This window comes from Lygodium microphyllum, chromosome 15 (genome assembly GCF_053477565.2).
Source record: "Lygodium microphyllum isolate KBCC chromosome 15, Lygodium_microphyllum_v1.1.10, whole genome shotgun sequence".
NCBI lineage: Eukaryota > Viridiplantae > Streptophyta > Polypodiopsida > Schizaeales > Lygodiaceae > Lygodium > Lygodium microphyllum.
In genome coordinates this window covers 65,133,561-65,156,308 of record NC_141149.1, presented here as the reverse complement: position 1 = coordinate 65,156,308, position 22,748 = coordinate 65,133,561, and positions in this window count along the sequence as shown.

Below are 22,748 nucleotides of genomic sequence, written 5' to 3'. Positions count from 1 at the left end.
CAAGGGAGAGAGAGAGAGAGAAGATTCAAGAACTTAAACTTTAAAGATGCCTCACTACCTCGGCCTGAACAGTGAACAATGAATTAGTCTTCTAACTTCCAAAGATCCATGCTTCCTTGCTCAAGAGTCAAGTTGTCAACATTCTCCCTAAAATCACGATTGGCAAGTGGCAAAACATGTAAGCACCATCTCGATTCTTTATAAGTTTATTGTTCAATTTTCATTTTGCTTTAAGTTTTGAAGTTTAAAGTTTAGTCTTTTAAGTTCTACTATTACCAATGTAATTTCTAATTAAGTATTGACATCACTCAATAAAGCAAAAGCATGCGATCTGTTTTCTTTTAAAAGTGGTTGGTGAAATGAAAGATTAGTAACAAATTATTTTGTTATGTGTTTATTGATGAATTTGTGAAGGTTGAATATAAAAAGAGACTAAAGATCTGAGGAGCTTGGTTTTCAAAGGAACAAAGGCATTATAAAAGGTAGCAAATTTCAAGTATTATTAGCAAAGAAGGTAAGATCGAAACTACTCTTTTTATTTTCAAGAAATGGCACCTAAATCAAGAGAAAAAAGACAAGGAAATCTTCTTTCTTGGGTCGAGATTGAACATATAACTAAGCATCCTTCTAAAAAGGTAAAAGAAAACACTAATAATATTGTGGAGTCATCTTCAATTAATGTATTGCCTTCAAATGAATCACTCGATAATATTTCACTTGAAGATAAGACTAAACTTGAAAGAAAAAAAGAAGGACGTTTACTCTTTCAAGAGAATTGGCTGGACCAATTCAAATGGCTTGTTTATGATAGAGACGAAGTAAAAATGTATTGTAAGTATTGTTTAAAATATCCTCATCCACATAATGCATATTCAAAAGGGGGATCAATAAATTTTAAAATTAGTAACTTAAAATCCCATGTTCACACGACTTGTCATAAGTTTGCCATGGAAGCGATTTTGCTTGAAGGAAAAGATTGTATTGATAAGAGTGTTAAAAAAATAAGGGAAGTCAAAGATAAGGCATTACTTTCATTATTTAGAATTGCATATTTAATTGCCAAACAAAATTTACCATTTTTAGTTTTTCCTGAGATGATAAATTTGTTGCAAGATTGTCATGCACCATATACAACCTGTCTCTATAATGATGATAAGGCATGTGCTGAAATGATCTATTGCATGGCATCACATCTTATGAAAACCACAATAATGAAGGTTTCTGATAGTCCATGGTTTGGTGTTTTAATTGATGAGTCCAATGATATCTCTTCACATGGACATATGGTTATTTATTTATCATATCGAGAGAGAGATTGCATTCCCAAGACAAGTTTCTATGGCATTATACGTGTGCATGATGGTACTGCAAAATCTTTGTTTGAAGCTGTTATTAGTGAGCTAAAGAAATGTAAGCTAAACTTGTCTAGATTTGTTGCTTTTGGCTCCGATGGATGTTCCACAATGGTAGGAAAGGATAATGGTGTTCAGGCCTTATTGAAAAAACATGTTAATCCATTTCTAACTTCAATTCATTGTGCTGCACATCGTAGTGCCCTTGCAATATCAAGTGTAGCAAAAGAGATGCCTTATTGTAAAAAGCTAGAAAAGCTTATTAATGCCATAGCTTCTTATTTTAATGTTAACACAAAGAGATTAGAAGGGTTGCAAGCTATGCAACAAGTTTTGGCATGTCCCATTCTTCGACTTGAGCATACTTTTGATGTGAGATGGTTAAGTAGATATAGAGCCATTAGTAGAGTATGCAAGTCTTTATAGACCATACTTGAGATCACAAAAAAGGAGGCATTGCATATTTATGAAGAATTGGCTGAATTTGAGTGTGTTTATTGCTTACATTTCTTAGCCGATATTTTAAGAGGTTTAACAACATTAAGCCAAATTTTTCAAAAGGACTTTGTAGATGTCACAACTATAGATAGTCTTGTGAAGAATGAAATTATATCCATAACACAATATTACATTGATTGTCCTCCTCCTGATATGAAAGCATTAACTGTCGGTATATATGGATATGATATCCTTCTAGACTATAGGCCTGAAAAAGGATATTTATATACATTAAGAGGTGCTTTGCATGAGAATAAGTTTTATGAGCATGATTTAAAATGTAAAATTAATGGAGAAGACTTTAATAGGGCCTTAGAATTTCAAGTTGCTTTTGCCAAGTCAGTGGTAAGTAACTTGAATTCTTGATTTGAAGATAATTCTGTGCTTAATTGTTTAAAAATACTTATGCCTACACAACATCCAATACATGAGAAGGCCTTAAAAAACTCAAGAAATAGATAAAGTAACTTCATTTTATGGTTTTCCCAAAAAGTTGAATATAGGGGAATTCCCTGCAATGATAGAAGTTGATGAGTTTAAGAAAGAATTTAGAAATTTTAAGCATCAAGCTTCTAGAGATTGGGTAAGATTCACATTACCAAAGGTAACTTTAGCACTTGCTTGCAACAATATGTGGAGGGATGCTTATCATAATGTTCTTACTCTTTGTCAAGTAGCTCTTGTCCAATGTTCGAGCATTGCTATTTGTGGGAGAGGTTTTAGTGCTCAAACTGTGATAAAGAGTAAGCTACATAATCATTTGGAGATTAAGAGTTTAGATGCATTAATGAAAATCTTTATTGAAGGGCCTTCTAAATTCACTAATATGGAGTTCATTGAGAGTATGGACTTATGGGCTGAAAAAATGCATCGACATTTATACACAGCACAAGGAATTTTCTCATTGATTTTGCAATAACTTTGCATATTCAAAGGGGCAATTGATTTTTTATGGCCTATGATGATATTGAAGTCACTGTGCATTATTTGCGCTTTTGTTATCTTAAATTTTTTACCTTTTTTCATTGACACAATTTCTTCTTTTTTCCTATATGTTTATTATATTTTTATAATGTAAAATTTTCTTTTTTTTCCTTATGTTTAGTTATTTATCTATGTTAAACTTGTTTTTTCTATGTTCTCTTTCATGTTAGTTTTGTTTTCTCTTTTTGGTATCATGGTTGCTTCTTTCAATAAAATATGCTTGTTTAAAAAAAAAAAAATTTGTTTTGCTTGTATCTCATGATATTCTCTTTCACGTTTTTTTTTCTTTTTGTTTCTTTTAAAATTTAACTTATTTTCTTTTGGGTTTTTGTTTTATACTTTCTTTTATCTTTGTGCTTATGATGTATATACTTCTCTGAGGCCATAGAGTCTAGACCCATTAAGAGACATAGAAACCACATCTATACATTTATTTTTTACTATTAAATATTTAGATTAAAAATGTAGATTAAGTTTCTTAATGATAATAAAGGTTTTCATTTCTAAGGCATAAGAGATAAGTAATTTAAAAATTTCCAAGAAAAACTTTGAAATAAAGATCCTTTCAAATAATAATAAAAAAGTGATTATCTTTTCATTATATATTTAAAAGGGAATTAGACCAGTTCAATTTTTAGGATAAAAGGATTTGGACCGGTTCAAGTTGAAACGTAAAAGTTTTGGATGGTTCAAATTTTCCGAAACTTCTTTAGGCTAAGACAAGAAGGATCTATGTCAGGTTCACAAATTTTTTTTTCTCGAACACTGTTACAGGGTACATGTAGAGTCATCACAAAATCCAATATCAAGTAGAAATCTTCTCAACCAAACAGCCTCACAAGATAAATTTGTAAGATCTTTATATTTAACTTTTGTTGAATAAATAATGACAATAGTTTTCTTATTAAAAGCCCATGAAATTGCTCCATTGCCTAAGAAAAAAATATACTCTATAATGGACTTGCAATCACCCAAGTTTGCGGCATAATCAGAATCTAAAAATCCATGCAAATACATAATATTTCTTGCATATTCAATTTCCAATTCCTTGTACCATTTAAGTACCTAAGCCCTCTTTTGGTTGCACCCCAATGAGACATTTTAGGAGCTTCCATAAATTGAGCCAAACCATTTACCACATGACATATGTATAGCCTAGTAATAGTTAAATAAATCACCATATCAATCAAAGACCTATAATTTGAAGCATCCAAATTGGCTCCTTTTTCATCCTTAGAGAGCATCATATTGGATTCCATGGGACGTTTTGTGGCCTTTTTATAAATGTTCACTATTACCAACCAATTAAGCCATATCAATACAGTCTAAAAGATGGATTTTTAGTTATTGCATTTTCATCACATATGGGTGATTTTGTTGTATGATTTAATTTTAAAGCTTACCATTAAAAAAGTGCAAAATAGACACTATTTTTCATTATCTCTTGAGGTAGGGAGTTTTGACGGGATGACAATTGGACATGTTTGAGATTGAATTATTTATTCTCTTTGCCTTGTAGACCTCCTAAGAGCATCCATTTTCTCTTCTTTAATGGTATCCTCATCTCCACCATTGTCTAAATCATCTCCTTCTTATGTTTCTTCTATGACATGGGTAGTTGGCATAGGCATCAAAACTGTAGACAAGTTTTCTTTTGTATTATTTTGCATTGTATCACTTGCAAGATCTTTACAACCTACATATTCATCCACAATGACATCTCTAGATACAAATACAATTCTTTTGTTAGGATCATACAACCTATATGCCTTGTTGACATTATTATAATCCATAATAACACATTTGACAAATTTTAAATCAAATTTCTTCCTATGCTTATCAGTCATATGAGCATAAGCAATGCTTCCAAACACTTTCAAATGACCTACTACTAGCTTATAACCAATAAAGGCTTCAAAAGGAGTTATGTGTCTTAAGGCTTCAATAGGAGATATGTTCATTAGATAACATGCTATATTAATAGCTTCAGCCCACAACATATTTAGCACATCTTTCTCTTTAAGCATACATTTTGTTGCTTCTACCATCACTCTATTTTTCCTCTCAACAAGACCATTTTGCTAAGGTGTTTCACTACAAGTTAGTCGCCTCTTGATTCCATTTTCCAGTAGAAAGGCATCAAACTTATCAGAAAGATACTCACCACCGCTCTTAGATCTAGGATTTTTGCTTCTTCTCCCTATTTCATTCTCAATCATAGTTTCGAATTCCAAGAAAGTAGATAAATTTTTTAATAAAGGAAGTATACCAAGTATATCTTGAGTAGTCATCAATAATATGAAAAAACATATTGAACCCCTTCATTAACCCCATACATCAATATGAATGATATTCAGACTCCAAAAGCTCTTGTGGAGCTTCTATTGAATCTTTGTCTTGCTTTTTTTTCATAGTAACAAGCTTCACACACACCAAGATGATTATGTATAGATGGAATTCCTATTTCCATAGAGTTAGATCTTAATGTCAACAATTTTTTGAAGTTCAAACGACCATACCTTTTGTGCCATAGGTCTGTAGAAATCATTCTTTTCTCTTCTATTTTCATTGTGTTCAAGTTGGGAATGTACACATTCAATTTGAACAATTTGCCCTGTTGTGTTTTTTTAATAATCACCTTGTAGCTTCTTTGCCTATACTTTATTGGGCATCTATTTCATTCAAATGCAGATTGTAATCCCTTATCCCTTTCAACCATATCATTTTCTAGTAAGAAGTTCTCATTCAAGGAAGAAATAGGAAAAACATCATTTACCTAAGTCTTCTTACCCTTAGACATCATGTGGATATCTCATTTTCTTGTAGTTGCATTTTGAGTAGTATCAGAATCTTACACCATTGGACAAGCATTTGTAGATAGAGAATTGAAGTATTGTTTGTGAGAGGTACCCCACTATCAATCAAACAAGGTTCTCATAAAATATCCTAGCTTTCATTCTGTACATTGTTAGCAACATCATGTTTAGAAATAGATAATAAATTTTCCTCCCCAAAATGAGAGGCTTCTTCTTTCATGAATTTTTTATATTTTTCCTTTTTATTGTTTCAATCAATAGTCTATTTCATAATGTCCTCTTTTATGAAAACAATTGCACTCTACATTTGGTCTAGAAGAGCCTCTTCTTCCATGAGTATATCCTCCTCTAGAATTGGCATATCATCTTCCATATGAGGACTGAGAGTATCCAATATGAGTTTGATTATTGTTGGTATTATAGTTTGTTGAAGCCTCCTTTGTCTCTACCTCTACCTCTAGTCACATTTTGTTTTACTCTCCCTCTTCTAGTGAAGAGAGCTACATCATGAGGACCTTAACTTCTTTCTTTCCTACTCTTAATAGCTTCTTTCCTTTGATCCTCATTAAGGAGAATTTGTTAAAGCTCATCCAAAGAAGGCTTTTCTTTTTGGATGATCAACCCTTACACAAGGCTGTCATATTCTTCACCCAATCTATTAATTATTATTGTGGTGATCTCAGTATATTTGACATCGTGTCTCCAATGGCCATTAACTTGCCATGAATCTCTTTGACCTTCAAGATATATGATGTAATAGTTTGTCCTTTGCTACAATGGGCTACTTATGATTTGATTTCTGATTGTCAATTGATTTGAGGTGCTTTTGACTCCAAATAACTTCTTCAACCTCTCCTATGCATCCATGGGAGCCTTCACATCATTGAGATGACTTAGCAACTCATCCTTCACATTGTGTCTTATCAAATTGACACCAAGAATGGCCTTTTTATCCCATTTTCTTTGGCATTCACCCACAACTTTAGTTCTTTTGTATATGCCTTCCACCATATTCTAGCAATTAAGAAGAAAGAAAGTTTTCTCCATACGGTGCTTCCAAGTTCCATAGTTTCTCTCACTAAGATTCATTGAAGATTCAAGGTTGATATTTGTCAAGGAAGCCATCTCTCCTTACTCTCAAAATAGGTACAATATCAATCAAGGCGAAAACTCTCACACAATTTACTAGACTTGCTAAGTAGAATCACTCAAAGCTTTTATAAGAGAGAAAGTTAGCTCTCATAATCATGAGGAAAGTGAATGGCATGTATTGAGATGGCAAACAAGTTCTATTTTAGACCTAAATGAATATAATAAAACATAATCGGATCTAAGACAAGTGAGAGAACACAAACTTGATTGATGTATGGATAAACTGTCAAAGTACAATGATAATGATCCTAATCAAACTAATGATTAGGTTGTTGGAAATAAACTAAATCCACTCACGAAAGGCTAAGTTTAAGCTAAGAGATATGATATTTTAGTTCTACACTTAGTTCTTCCTCTATTATCTATATTATGTCCTCATGATATGAGCTTTTTACAAGAACAACCAGTAAACTATGCTATGAAGGTTCGGTTGTTGCTAGTGCTATACCTCGGTTGATCTCATCATATTCCATGATGGTAAGATCCACTCTTCTTCATACAGCATTCTCAAATTATGGCTATAACTCAAGTTATTCAACTACTCAGGCTGATAGATATGTGTAGTCTTGATTTCATACTCTTTTTAGCTAGCCAAAATGTAGCCTAAGTTTTTAGAGTTATAATGTGAATCTAACCAATCCCAAATGGTCATGTTGTAGATAATTTTATACGAAACATTTTGAATTTATACATTAGAGAATTTTAGTGATCGGATCTTGAGATATTAGCCTTGCAAAATTGCCTTCTAACAAGGTAACCGCCAAAAAATTTTGCTCATATATAGGAGAATCTTTTGCCAAGTTGACTAGTGCTCTTTTTGAAATTTCCCATAAAATACACATGATTTTATTATCCAAAATATTTATATATTCATATCATATCAATTTGTATCATCATCCTCAAAATCCTCATCAAGAATAATCCTTTGTATGCTAATTAGCAGTGACCTATTTGTATGCTAATTAGCAATGTGCTACATTAGCTGTGTGTTATATGATGATTACCAATTTTTTTTCTTATATGCCAATTAGAAGTTGTATGCTAATTAGTAGGTGTTTTTTATATGCTAATTAATAGCTATATACAAATTAATAACTATCTATCCTTATGCTAATTAACAAGATGCTAATTAGTAGAATGCTAATTAGCATTGCTAAACTTCCATCTTCAACATACCTATTTGCAAAGAGGGGACCATTCCCCTTTTTTTGTATCATTAGGATTCTATTGCCAATGTACTTTATGTTATGGATATGGGTTTTAACCTCTAGTCTGTTTGTGGCTTAACACAACTATGTATACAACAAGTCTTCACGTAAGGTGTTATCACTATTGAGGATGCTTCTACATGTGTTGCACTCTCGGGGGGGGGGGGGGGGGGGGGGGTCACTCATGAATATATGTATATATAACCTGAGTTCAAAATAAGGGGATTTTAAAACACTATTTTTATATATTTTTTACATACAAAAGGGTGTCATATAAAGGGATTACTTATACATTGAATAGAAAAGGGTTGTGCTTTATTCAAGAAAAATTCACAGATTAGGATATTTATAAATAGGTCATGAACGTAGGTTATATAGAGAATATATATATAGTGAACCCCCCGGGGTTGCGCTTTGGATAGATATACAAGAGGGTGCACCTACAAGATCATTGCCATTGTAGTTTCATCTTCCCACAAGCTTGCTCTATTTTAACATGCTTGTTATGGGAACTTGAACTTCGACTTCATTCGATAAGATTCTCGAAAGAAGTTGGTGGAGGGACTTTGTGATTTCCCCCCACCAACACTTTGTGACCTAGCTGCATTCGAGGCAACCAACACAAGTAGCCTCATCCACACATTGCTTCACAAAGTTCATATACTCTTCTTGATTCGGTTCACACCGACTTGTCGAGATCTATGAGTACAATCTCCCTCGGGAAGGCCAAATATCTAATGCTTCATGTTGATTATTTTAGTAGGTATATGTGGCTCCATTTCTTGGAGTACAAAGGTAAGATGTATTCTAGCTTCTACAAAATTAGAAAGTGTTTTGTGAAAAGTAAACAATTTTTAAAGTTTGAGTGTATGAATTGACCATGACAATGGGTTTTGCTCTAAAGTCTTTTATAGGTTTTGCAGGGAGCATGGCATTTAGATGGAGTATTTTCATCTAAATACACCATCAAAGAATGGTGTAGTGGAGCACATCAATCAGACCATGCTTGAGATGGCATGATCGATGTTAGAGCATCCTGATGGATGAGGCAATTTCTATAGGAACTCACATATGCAACAAGTATTTGATCGTGTCTTTGAAGAAAATGACTCTCTATGAGACTTTTGTCAGCAAAAATTTTTCCATCTCTTACTTGAAGAATTTTATATTTGTTGGTTAAGTATGACCATGAAGGGTTTATGGCTCTTCTTCTTGAAGAGCAGGATCTGCAGCTTGCAAGAAAAGCTCAACTTTTTCAACATCCAATGCTCTTTGTTCAATGGCATCAAGCTGACTATACCTCTCTTCGAATTCTCGAATCAACTCCGAAGCAGCTAGACCTTTGTTTGGCATGTAGACCCACTCTCGGAATGACCGCCGAGTAGCCATACCAAAGTCCTCAAGGAAGTATTCTTCTTTCAAGGCCTTCTTAAAATCTTGCCAATGTGTATTTTGAATAAAAAGATCAGTCACTTTTGTCCTCAAAGCAGGTGTGACAAGACGAAGGAAGTACTTACTCATAAGTCCAGTAGGAACTCCAAAAAACCCCATCTTGATCTCATATGTCTTCAAATATGCTGAAACATTACGCCCGTCAAATAGCTTCTTCTCATTTTCAACTGCTTCAATAGCCTTAGTCGCGCTGTTTGCATTCTCCTGCTCCGAATAGAGTTGCCTTTGCTGAGACAACTGCTGTTGATGCAATTGTTGTTGCTGCTGCATATACAATTGTGTTTGCTGATTTTGGAGCTGCATATACATGGACATATTCTGCAAAATCTATTTTAGATCCTCTGTTGAAGTACTTGACGCAGCAGTCATTGATGGAGTTGAAGTAGACGCAGCTGGAGTTGTAGAAGAAGCTGAAATAGAGGCTGAAGTATCTCCCATCCTGAAATTTCTGCGACGCTTTCACGTCGGGTTCACCAAAGATGTCGAAGGGTTTGTGAAAGCAAAGTCGTGTCTTTAGAAGACCTTAATATATATCAAGATGGAAGATGGAAGATCAATCAAATGAATAATCCAATGTCAGAATCGAAGGGTTTGTGAAAGCAAAGTCGCGTCTTCAGAAGACCTTGATATATATTAAGATGGAAGATGGAAGATCAATCAAATGAATAATCCAATGTCAGAGATGGTTCTAGCATTCAACTCTGAGTCATATATTTTTAATAGCCATACAATAATTCCAGAATTCAATCAATAAATTCTGTTTTGGCTTCAGCATGTCATACAGGTAGAGTGCACCAATAACATTCCTGTAGTCCACTGAAAATAGATGCCTCTCTTTTACAGTGAGCTCAACATCAAGTTTTCAGGGCTAAACCAAGCAGAATAGGATGAATAGGTTGCAATATGTTGTTATGATGGGCTGTTTCTGTAAATCTCCCTTCAAAAGCAGAGTCTCTATCTGGTCAATATTTACTGATGCATTTCCTTTTACCTCTGCACTCTTTAGACGTCACATCTCAAATAGTGGTTGTTTCTTTTGACATGTAAAGAAATGTCCCATCATCGATCTCAGTGGGGCGAGGAAAGTTTATTCTTTGTTGTCTGCTGTTTGCTTTCGAGTGGTAGGCATTGTGACCTGTGAAAGTCTGAGGTATACTTGATAGCAGATGAATTTTTGTTTTAACAGTTTATATTTAATATCAGTGGACTGATGAACCTTTATTGTTCAATTCCATCCACCATGGCAAAGGCCTTTCACAATACAGTTTTCCATCCATATGTATATTGGCAAGACCACTGCAACATCTCATCCAAACTGGTAAGGTTCGTTCAGGCTTTCACCTTGATATGATGATGGATGGGAAAGGAGTTTGGTGGTTGTCGACCCATGTAATATCCAAGCTGAAAGGTGGTTTCAGCAGCTGTTATGCTGGAGTCATTCTACTGCACAGACCCAGCAGTTATTAGCCTTGAAGATGACGCCTCGGCTGCTGCAAGCTTTTAAGACTTCATACTTGATGTGTCCTGAATGTCCTGGGTACTAATTACACTGTGTGCTTGCATTGCCAACATCTCAGAAAGCTTAGATTTCAGTAATTCGTTCTCCTGAAGGAGTAGATGCTCCTTTTTGCGCAGGTCCGGGACCTGTTCCACCAGCAGTTGCATCTGCTTGTTACACAGCAATGTTGTCTTTCAGCCCCCGATCCTCTTCTCTTCTTCCCCCAGAGCACAAAAAGCAACGTCGTCGTGACCTCTGCATTATCTTCAATCGTCTCCTCTGAGAATCCGTGTCGTCGTCACGTTTCGTCCTACATCAGTGCTCCTTCTTCCCAGTTTGCAGAGAATTTTCTTTGATTCCAATTCGTGGTGAGATTGCCCTGCCTCTGCAGTCGATCCTCGTCTTTCGTTCTTGCTCGTCAGGTTCAGCGATAGGCCTGTCCCTCCTCTATCGTTTTGCACTTAAGGAACTGAACTCTTTCCTCTCGTTCGACTGAGCCATGTTTGCCCTCCAGATGACGACTTTCAATTTTATTTTTTTGATACGTGCAGCTCCTGAAGCCCCCATCACTTCCCTTCAGTCCAAGCCTACTCCTCCTCACAGTCACTCTAAACGCAGAGCTCGCCCTGTAAATCCAGACGACGATCCTCTCCTTCCCACCTGAATCAAATGTCCCCTGTTTTCTTCTCGTTAGAGCCTTTTCATCCCTTGTGAATCTCCGAAAATTGTCTATCCCCCTCCATCTCCCGTTGATCCTCTCCTGTTCTTTTGCGTCCCCTCCTTCCCTTTTTTAAATTTTCTTTTTTTTTCCCCCCCAGTGTTTTCTCCCCTTCGTCTATTTTCCCTCTGTCCCGATTCCTTTTAGCCTTCATCCCCGTTTTTAGACCTTTTCATTCCCTTTTTAGACCCTGTTCCTCCTCCAAAATATAGGTTGAAGGATAATTAAAAAAACAAGCACTGTCATATGAGCACGGTCCGAACCAAATCTTTTTGGATTGTCATTATATCACAAGATGGTGACCAAAGGCCAGTCGTCTACCAAATCATTATCCTTTGCATCAAAGCAATTTCTTAGTCACAACAGCATATACCAATGAGCTTTGACAAGAAGCAGCAGAACCACGATATGACCAATTGGGTCGCAAGTGAGGTCTTCTTCTATATCTTCCTCGGACTACCAGCCAGCCCATTGGAAATGGTGGAGTCTGGCTCAAATACAGTCCATCCAAACAGCACAAGCTCGCATAGTTCCTTCTCCATCTTTCAAGATATACTACTCAAGCATAAGATCAAAATGTTTCCCTCCTATCGTAAAGGTCACTGTGAGCATGGAAGAAACTTGATCACACTGAAGGCATTCGCACATCTTGCTGAGATACGCTTTGATAAGCTCTCCAAACTCATCATGGTCAATTGGTTCTGTGCCCATACTACTGCCATTTCACACATAGTACATCTAGTTGTAGATGTTGGAAACATCCTCACGAAGCCCATAATCGACATCTCTTGAAATAAGTGTAGCCCATGAGATGGCATCTCAAGTTACCAGTCTACCAAAACTCCTTGTTCTTCTCCGTCTTCAGCATAGAATAAAAGAGCAAACATAACAACTAAGTATGTACAAAGTATCAAATCACACACACGACTTTTGGGTGGTTTTCACACCTCGAATGCGCAGCAATACGACAGCGGACAGCATTTTCACGTGGAGCATATTGACAAAATGCGCTCCACAATGGACTATGGTGTCATGGCAAGGTTTGAGCAAGAGAACCGGCGACGAGCAACGGATCCGAACACTGTTGTGGATGAGATGGAGTATTTTGGGAACTTGCAAAGTATTATTACAATGGATTACCATAGCTTCTCCATGATACTATTCGATGTGCAGTGGTTCAAAGTGGTACTTGGAGGAGCTGGAGCAACAGTTCGACGAGGTCCATTTGGATTTCTCGAAATAGATTCCGAAAAAAAATGGACAGATTTGTGCGACACCTTTGTCACAATTGTAATACGACATGGTTTATGTCACAATGGTTTGAACTCGCTTTGTACGTGTTTGTGAACAGGTAATCTTCTATCCAAACCCCCGACAACCTCGATGATGGTATGTTATACCTTCAACTCCTCGAAGTGCGAGAGTATATGATCAAAGCGATGTTCCGGGCATAGATGAAGATAATATGCAAATAGAGGGGTCGATATTACAAGGGGTGGAGGCCGCCACAAGCTTGGAGCCCGCATCGGCTAACAATGATGGAAATATAGGAGTCCAAGAATTTTTTGAGAACGAGGCAGACTCATTCTTTTGTGGTGACATGTCTAACGACCTTCCAGTGTATGCAGAGTTGTGTCAAGAGATTAACATGGGACCATAGGATACTTCATTCTTGGAGAATTGTATTACTCAATTCATTGTTTAGAACTTCCATAAAGGTACATAAGATATGCATTTTAAGAGGGATTTTTAAAAAATGATTTATATTACTGTGCTTTTATAGTTTAAATTGATTATTCTAGCACCATTTTTTATATGTGCAAGTGACATTTTCAGGATGAGTCGAGGGATGAGCGATGAGGAGTTTCAGGACATGATGGCACGCATGTCTCCAGACCAGCTCGCGAGATTCAGAGAGATGGCAGACTAGAAGCTGTCTCGTTCTTCGTTAGGGCACTCTGCTAGATCTCCTTCAGCGCGATCATATGCTTCAGCTTTGAGCATACGATCTCGACGCTCACGACTTGGGCCAGAGGGAGGGACTGCATCGGGATCAAGGGGACGCTGCTGTGGAGACACGAATGTGGTGTCTCCGTCTCGTCGTACAGCTGGAGCTGCGTCACCTCCAGGATTTGTCACACCTGTGGGGACGTCTACTCCAGTTACTCTGGATTTTGCGCAGTCGTCAGCAGGTGGCACCCCTTTTGGTGGCACCCCTTTGAATGCCACTCTGAGAGAGGTTACCCCCGTCGGTACACTGGATGTAGAGGGGTCTCCTGGATATGCCCAGGAACGTGGACGAAGATGGGAGAGGACCCATCTTAGGCAAACTCCTAGGGGTTATGGATACCTGGTTGATAGTAGGTCAGGAGCCATCATCATGAATGATGAGGGGAGGAGGGTGATGGCTCGCATGAGAGAGTTGTGCCAAGTTTTTCGGCACAACGTCCTGGATCATTGGAAGAACATACCAGAGGGGAGCAAGGACTACATAGTAGCATCCTTGCACGAGGAGTTTCTTGTGCCAGCCGTAGTAGATAGATTCTCTACAGGCTGGATGATGGATTGTATGCGTGCATACATGTCACATAGACGATCCGACGCATGCAAGGCAATCAAGAGTGGGGCTGCAAAGCCCGAGTGGTTAGATGCAGACGACTGGCGCCGACTGAGGGAGGAGGCTACAGATTCGCCAGGACGTTGGAGTCAGCAGCGGGAGGCGGCGAAGGCACGACTCGAGGCCGGAGTAGTCCATCATCTTGGGAGTGGCGGCCACAGGACATATTTGGAGGACTTTGTAAGTTTCTCTTTTGTTTTGCTTGTTTGTTTTTTTGAAATATTCTTTGTACTGACAATCATGTTTCTAACAGTTAGCATTTTGTTTTCTTTGCAGCACTCCATTACAAATCGCAATCCGTAAGGCCTTGAGACTCGATATCCAGAGAGGCACGGTCTCAATGCATTGATCGACTGATTGTATAGATGCGGCGGCCCTGTAATTCACTCATCTTTCTTGTCCGTAGTTACCATGAGATATTTGAATGCATTATTGTATGGTGGATTGATGTGCTGTTTCTTTTTCTACAGAATTCGTTCGATGCTCCTTTGCGGCGGGACGAGCTTTCGGGGGACGAGGATTTGTAGCTCGCCCTTGGATCCTTGGAGCTCACACACCTTTAGTTTTTAGTCGTCTGATCTATGTAGACATTTTCTATGTATTAGTGATATCCTTTTATGATTGTACCAATCGCATTTTATGCGATCATGTATTTATTTCATGTATCAGTTTTATGATTTCAATATACATTCTTTTTGTTTGCAAGCGCTTTGTATGCAGTAGTGCAGAAACTATAGCTGCCCTGCCACAAAATTTTTTTTTCCTTATTACCGTCGCTATTTGCGTCACAAATTTACTGCTTGCATCGCTATTGGTGCCGCTATGTGCGTCGCAAATTTACTGGTTGCGTCGCTATATGCGTCGCAAATAGCGACGCCAATAGCAATGTTTCTATGGCGTCGTCAATAACGACGCTTTTTGCGACGACGGGGGCAAATTTTGTTGTTTGTATTTTCGTCACTTTAAACATCACTACTAGCTCAAATCCTTGTAGTGAAAAAAGAGAGGAGGGAGAGGTTTAGAAAAGGGGGGAGCTAAAAAGGAGGAGAGAGAGAGAAAAAAGAAGAAATATTTGAGAGAGAGAGAGAGGTAGGTTTTAAAAAATAGGGAAAGAGAGGTAAAAAAATATTTGGGGATAGAAAAAGTGAGAGGTAAAAAAGGGAGAAGAGAGAGAGAGAGAACAGTGGAAAAATATTTGGGAATAGAAAGAGAGAGAGGTAAAAAAAGGGGAGAGACATTAGGAAAATAATGAACTCACAAATTGGCCTTTTAGCCCCCTCCTCTCTTCTCCTTAAAACAAGGAAAAGAGGAGATAAGAATAGTAAAATAATCCTCTTCTCTCTCCACTTTTGCAATCTCGTTTTGCATTTTTTATATTATCGACAAAGGATATACTCAGATTCCTTCTCTCTCCTCATTCAAGAAGTTTTTTTCAACCAAAATTTACATTCAAAAAGGAGTTAATTACGGGAGTGTGGTGCTTCGTTTTCAATGCAAAATGATTAGTAGATACGAGGTAATTGATTTTTTAATCGAGAACAATGAAAATGAAATTTTGGAAGTTTCTTTTAAGATATTTTGGGATTTTTTAATATTCTAGCTTATGGTTTAAAAAAATAAACCACTTGGTTAAATTTCGTATTTTTTGAAAATATTTTTGGAGGTAAAATAGACATTTCTAAAATATGAAAATCCTTGGACATCCCTACTCTTTGAGCTATTTTTCCCCATATCTATACTCTCTCATGTGTCTCCTGCCCAAAATAGCCAGTGTAAATAAAACAACAATAACAGTAAGAAATGACATCAAACCTTATTGAAAAAATAGCAAACAAGAGAAAATGCAAAGAGAGATGGGCACTTGTGTTTTGCCCAAAATCTAGAGTTGCACGGAGAAGAAACTGGAGTGGTAAGTATAATGCTCAAAACCCTAATTACTCTCACCAAGGAACTTCAATGGAGACAAAAATTCACCAGTATAGAGACGAGAGGGAAAGTGGTCTGCTGCTCAACTTTTGGATCAAACTGATTTCATGAGAGGAAAAAAAACCAAAATTGAAAATTCTCCAAAAAAAGGGGGGGAATATGAGATGAGAGAAACTCGAATTTTGTGTACTATTCATTCTCCCTTTTTAAAAATTCCCCACTATCCTTTTTTAAATTAAAAAACTAAGATTTGAAGAGATAAGATTCACCCTCCATGGATGTCAACATCTAGCCTTCCTATTGGACAATCCAAAAGGCCCACATCTTAAACTAAATTATTTTTAAGGGCCCATTTACGAGTTCATTTTTTTCCTAATGGAGAGAGAGAGAGAGAGAGAGGTTTAAAAAAATAGGGGGAGAGAGGTAAAAAATATTTGGGGATAGAAAAAGAGAGGTAAAAAAGGGGAGAGAGAGAGAGAGAGAGAGAGAGAGAGATTTAAGAAAGAGGAAAGAGAGAGGGGTTAAAAAAGAGCAGGGAGGTAAAAGAAGAGGAGAGAGAGAGAGATAAAAAATAGGAGAGAGAGAGAGAGAGGTAAAAAAATATGGAAGAGAAAGGTAAAAAATATTTAGGGATAGAAAGAGAGAGAGAGAGTGGTAAGAAAAATTAAGGGGAGAGAGGTTAACAAAAATTTTAGAGAGAGAGAGAGAGAGATTTAAAAAAAAGTGGAGGGAGGTAAAAAAGAGGAGAAAGAGAGAGGTAAAAAAATTTTCAGAGAGAGATTTAAAAAAAGGTAGAGAGAGAATGGTTCACTTTATCACTTTGTGGCACCTTCGCGCAATAGTGCGAAGGTGCTGTAAAGTGGGCTAGTGTTCCATGTGCACAAAGTGTGTAACGAATGCTAGTAACTAATTACTTTATCTATATCAATGAATTCATAAATTATATAAGTATTTAATATAAATAAATTGATAATAATTGCATATTCATCAGTTAAACAAGGAGACATGTTTTGTCTCACATTCAATTTTTTCCACACATACAAACACACACACACACACACACACACACACACTCTCTCTCTCTCTCTCTCCATCCACATAATGAAATTGTATTTCTAAGAAAAAGGCTTTGTATGGACATGAGAGGGTAATGTTGAAAGGCTTGTCTAGGCTACCAAAAGGGAGCAAATGATGATTGATGCAACTGGAGGGAGTCAATGAAGAAGCCCCAAGGCAAGAGGAAATAACATTGAATTATTTCTCTCTTTTTATTTAGGGAGGGGAGGAGACACTACACTAGCAACTTGCGACCCATCGCGCGCATGGCCAATGATAGTAGGATTATTGTCCAAGATGAATCCCTTCTTGTGGTTCAAGTCAACAAGCTCTTGGACAAAGGCAGAGATGCCACCCAATGGTTAATCTGGCTGAGGGGGTGGTTGCAGGCCTCCACCTACTTGGCAATTGGCATCTTGTTGGGTGGTCACCTTGTTGATAAGTAGGCAATGCTTAGCATTGCTCAGGGTGTTTCCCTTAGATTGCAATCAGCTCCAAGTTGAGAAAGTGCAAGAATATTCTACGAGGTACCCAAAACCCCCATCTTAGGGCAAAAAAACCTTGTCTAGTGGCTTATCTACACATTTATTGTGCTACATTCACCAAGGCATTCAAAATGGTGTTGGGGCACTCACCCTTTATTGGCATGTTGTTGCTACTTCATGAGGTGCTTGTTGCAAAAACTACCGTGCCTCCTAGTTCAAGCCTCCAATGTGGCTTCAGCTTCAAATCCCTCGACATGGACCCATAGTAGCTACCTTTACCTTTGCAATCAAGCACATCATTTTTTCCCTTCTACCTACATATTATCACAGTGCAAAATCCAATGCTTCTCTCTCTCTCTCTCTCTCTCTCTCTCTCTCTCTCTCTCTCTCTCTCTCTCTCTCTCTCTCTCTCTCTCTCTCTCTCTCTCTCTCACACACACACACACACACACACACACACACACACACACACACACACATAAATATGTATATCTATATGTATGTATATATATATATATATATACTTGAGATGAAGACATGAATGCATATGACAAACATCTATTCTATATACTATTTAGAGATTTGCCTTGAGGATCCTGAACTATCCAAAAGGCTCCCAAGCCGATGTGGCACAAGAGAAGTTTGGTATTCAAGAAATAAAGAGGTATTTTTCTTGGAGGGTGAGTTGGGGTTATAATTATTTTCTATCCTGTCTCTCTCTCCCAATTGAACACACGTATACACACACACACACACACACTCTCTCTCTCTCTCTCTCTCTCTTAATTGAACTTAAGGATATGATCATGGAAAGGGGAAATGTGAGTCTTTGAAAATTTCTATATATTATCTCACATAAAGATGAATTTTATTAAAATTAGATATATGACATGATATGCATATATGATCATACACATAGATATATATGAGTAAGAGGAAAAATGGAGAGAAAGAGCATAGGAGAGAGAATGTATATATACTTATAAAGCATGCACTTACATAAATGCACACACATATGCAAACATACACATCCACACACAAATATATACATATACATATACATGCAATTCATACATCCATGTGCATACACATATACACACATGTACACAACATGCACACATATGAGATGAAGAAGATGAGAAAGGGCAAAAATAGAGAGAGAGAGAGAGAGCACAATTACTAGGCCACACAAATAGATGCACACATATTAAACACACACACACACACACATATGCACTCATAGTTATAGCCTATATATCGAGGCTCTACCCTTGAACTTCCCCCACTTGTTCTCTCTCACCATACACTCTATCCTATACCCTCTCCTTACCTTCCTTACCCTCTTGGCCTTAGCACCACTGTAACGTACCGCTCTTGATTATGTGACAGATAACATTTTAGTAGTTTATCTTCCAGCCGTTGCCACCTGTACTCTAACCAGAATGATCGGATTTTGTCCGGGCTAGTTAACCCTAGGTCTACCCCACAATAGGGGAAGCATCCTACTGTTACCCACGGAGGACCGACCTGAAGGTTCCTAATTAACCTAATAGTCACCTATCAATAGCTAGCTCACATCCGGAGGTGTCCTTTGAGAGGCTTCTTGTCTAGAAGGAGCGACTACCATTACCCTTAGTTCATGGAGTACAACGCTTTTTTCCAGTAGCAGACTAAGGATTTATAAAATCCCTCACAGTGCTCTAGCACAGCTGTCCTACCTTTCCCCTAAGATAATTTAAAATTCGGGTTCTGAGACCAAACCCTAGGTAAGTTAGCAAATTGGACCTTCCTAGAGTTTCTTCCTAGCATTTATTTTTGGGGAAACTTCTTAGCTAATTGATACCACCCTATCATAGGACTGGATTCGTTAGGAATCCATCCACCTACTTCCCTCTTTGGAAGTTCTTAGTTATCTAACTACCTACCACATTACGTGAAACGTATAAAAATAGTAGAGAAATTTTACAATTTCATGTGCTGCCTCATCCGGTACATCTGCACGTCACCAAGATCAAATCCACCTATAACTAACATTTTTAGGTGTCCCAAGTAGAACTTGGGCCATACATGTGACCAAGTAGTTCCTAGGTGAGTAAAGGATTTACTAGCCAGAAACCCCATGGCACCCTAACCACCTCCTACTTAATACGATCCTTGCTGGGAGACCTCTTGCCATTGGAGTCAATCCATACTTCCGTGGTGGTAAAAACATCCTCTCTTGGTATGGGAATTCAGTACCTATCCTTGGGGGAGGTATAGGGCTCCTCAATTTATATATGTTCCAATACTTAATTCAATCAAGATCTAATCTAGAAAATCACAAACAAGATTGATGCCTTCAATTATGACTTCAAACACTCATGTAACTTTCAAATTATGATTAATCTAGTAGCAATCGATACTTGAATTTCACATAATGAACTCTTCCCCTTGGAATTTAACTAAGGGTATCTAGATTTTGGGGTCTCTAACTTCCCAGTTTAAGGTTTATTCTTGTAACCAAGTTTCTTGGCCTTAAGTCAGTTTCTTTAACTTAGAGATATTTCCGGTCTTAAAATCTTCTATCGAAGCTTCTACATTAGACTATATCCTTGACTAATTTATTCAGGGTTCGTTCTTAATAAATCTGTCTTGAAAAATTCCTCGTTATTCTCTTGAGTTTTAGAATTTCACAGTTTCCCTAACAGTTTCTAGCCTATAAGATGTTCTAATAATTTACCAAGTGAATACTCTAAGATCACAATATTTCTTAAGAGACTTATCTTATTTCTATTGAATTCAGATAGAAAATTTTTAAAGAAAAACCTGTGGTATTGCAATTGGTAAAGGGTTGTTATCTGCGCCCATAACTCTGTTAGTGACTCCCGTGCTTGCAACTCCAACTGTTGCTTCCATGTTAGTAGGGTCATTCACGATTTTCGCTTTTGAAATCTTTTTCTTCGGGGCCATGACAAAAATATGATTCGTAGAAGAAGAAGAACACAACAATAATATTAGTTGGCAAGGGTGTAAGATTCTCAATGATGATGATGGTTTTTGTGGGATTCAATGATATAGGTCTCGCGGATGGTTCTTCTTGCCTCGTGGAGAGCAATACTTCTCTCTCTCTAGTAGACGGAATAGGGACAAGAGTAGAGATATGACTTCTAACTAGATTGATAGAATAAGATAAAGTTCTTCAGTGTCTTCTCTTCTCGGATTAGAGTAGAAGAGGGTGAGAGGCCTTCTACGTATCCCCTTCCTTGCAACCAAGGTGGCAACCAAGGCATAGACCTTGGCATCTTGGCCTTGACATACTTGGCAATGGGCTATGAAGGCTTTGTTGGCGCTGTTGGCTACGTGTGAGAAGATTCCACTAGCTTGTAGAAAAATCTTCATGGGAGGTCACTCATCCTGGCAGTGTTGTCACTCAAGTGCATTTAACTACCAAGTGACTATCCACTATTAATCTATGGTCTTGGTCGGTTTGCAGGTACCAGTCCGCTTCCTTATCCATATCCCAATATACATTTGATGAAACCACACTCATTGTAACAACATTCCATTACTATTAATGGAAAATGTCACTTTTAGACATATTTATTTTGCTAGAACTTGTGGCAACTATTCATTTCCTTTTGTTGTTTAATCTAGTTGTGAGAACAAGAAAAAAAAATGTGTGTGTGTGTGTATCATTCATTTATACACACACCATATAGAGACATATATATGAATGGGTGTGTATTATTCATACACACATATATTCTATACTTATTATCAGAAGGTTTTGGGGGTGCCACCACATGGCAATCTCTCATCACCCCAAAACCTTTTCTTCTTCTCTCATTTTTTCTACTTTTTTAAAAACTAATTTTCACATCTCCTCAATAAGAACTCTCTCTCTCTCTCTCTCTCTATATATATATATATATATATATATATATATATCATACTATCATTATGATTGAATATTATTACATAAAGTATACTTAACCTATAATTAATACATATATTCATAAGTAATATTGATATTATGTAATACTTATTATTATTATATATATTACATACTTATTATTAGAACGCTTTGGGGATGCCATATGGCAACCTCTCATCACCCCCCAAAACCTTCTCTTCTTCTCTCGTTTTTTTTACATCTTTCCCCACTATTTTCTATCTCTTTTTTATAAGTAAGAAGGCTCTCTCTCTCTCTCTCTCTCTCTCTCTCTTATTATGTATTAATACTTAGATATTATGTATAACTATCATCAATTATTATTTAAATTAATTATACTATTATATATATAATTAATATATATAATAATCAATACATATTATTATAATTATTATATATATTTAGCTATATGATAATTAATATGTATACACATATTTATACTTATATGTATTATTACATTTAATATGTATAATAATAAATACCAATAATTATATATATATATATATATATATATATATATATATATAATTTATAATTAATGACACATTTAAATAATTTATTATGTATTAATAATTAATAAATAGGTCAATGTGTATACATATGATATATTATGCATGTACATTAGTATATAACTATAATATGTGGTATTAATCAACATATTATTATTTCAACTAATTTTTATAATATATAATTATGATTTATATATTATTTATAATAATGGTAATTGCAATGTATGTATAATTATTAAAACTTTAATGTACTTAATTATGCATATAATAATTAATAGGTATAATGATATAATAATTTCATTGATTAGGTATTAAGTATTAATGATTAATATATAAATTAAATATTAATAGATGTATAGTTATATTTTAATTTATATATTATATATAATTATACAAATGTGTTATTAATGTTTAATTGAGAGAGAGAGAGAGAGAGAGAGAGAGAGAGAGAGAGAGAGAGAGAGAGAGAGAGAGAGAGAGAGAGAGAGAGAGAGAGAGAGAGAGAGAGAGAGAGAGAGAGAGAGAAGAAGAAGAAGAGGTAAGTCT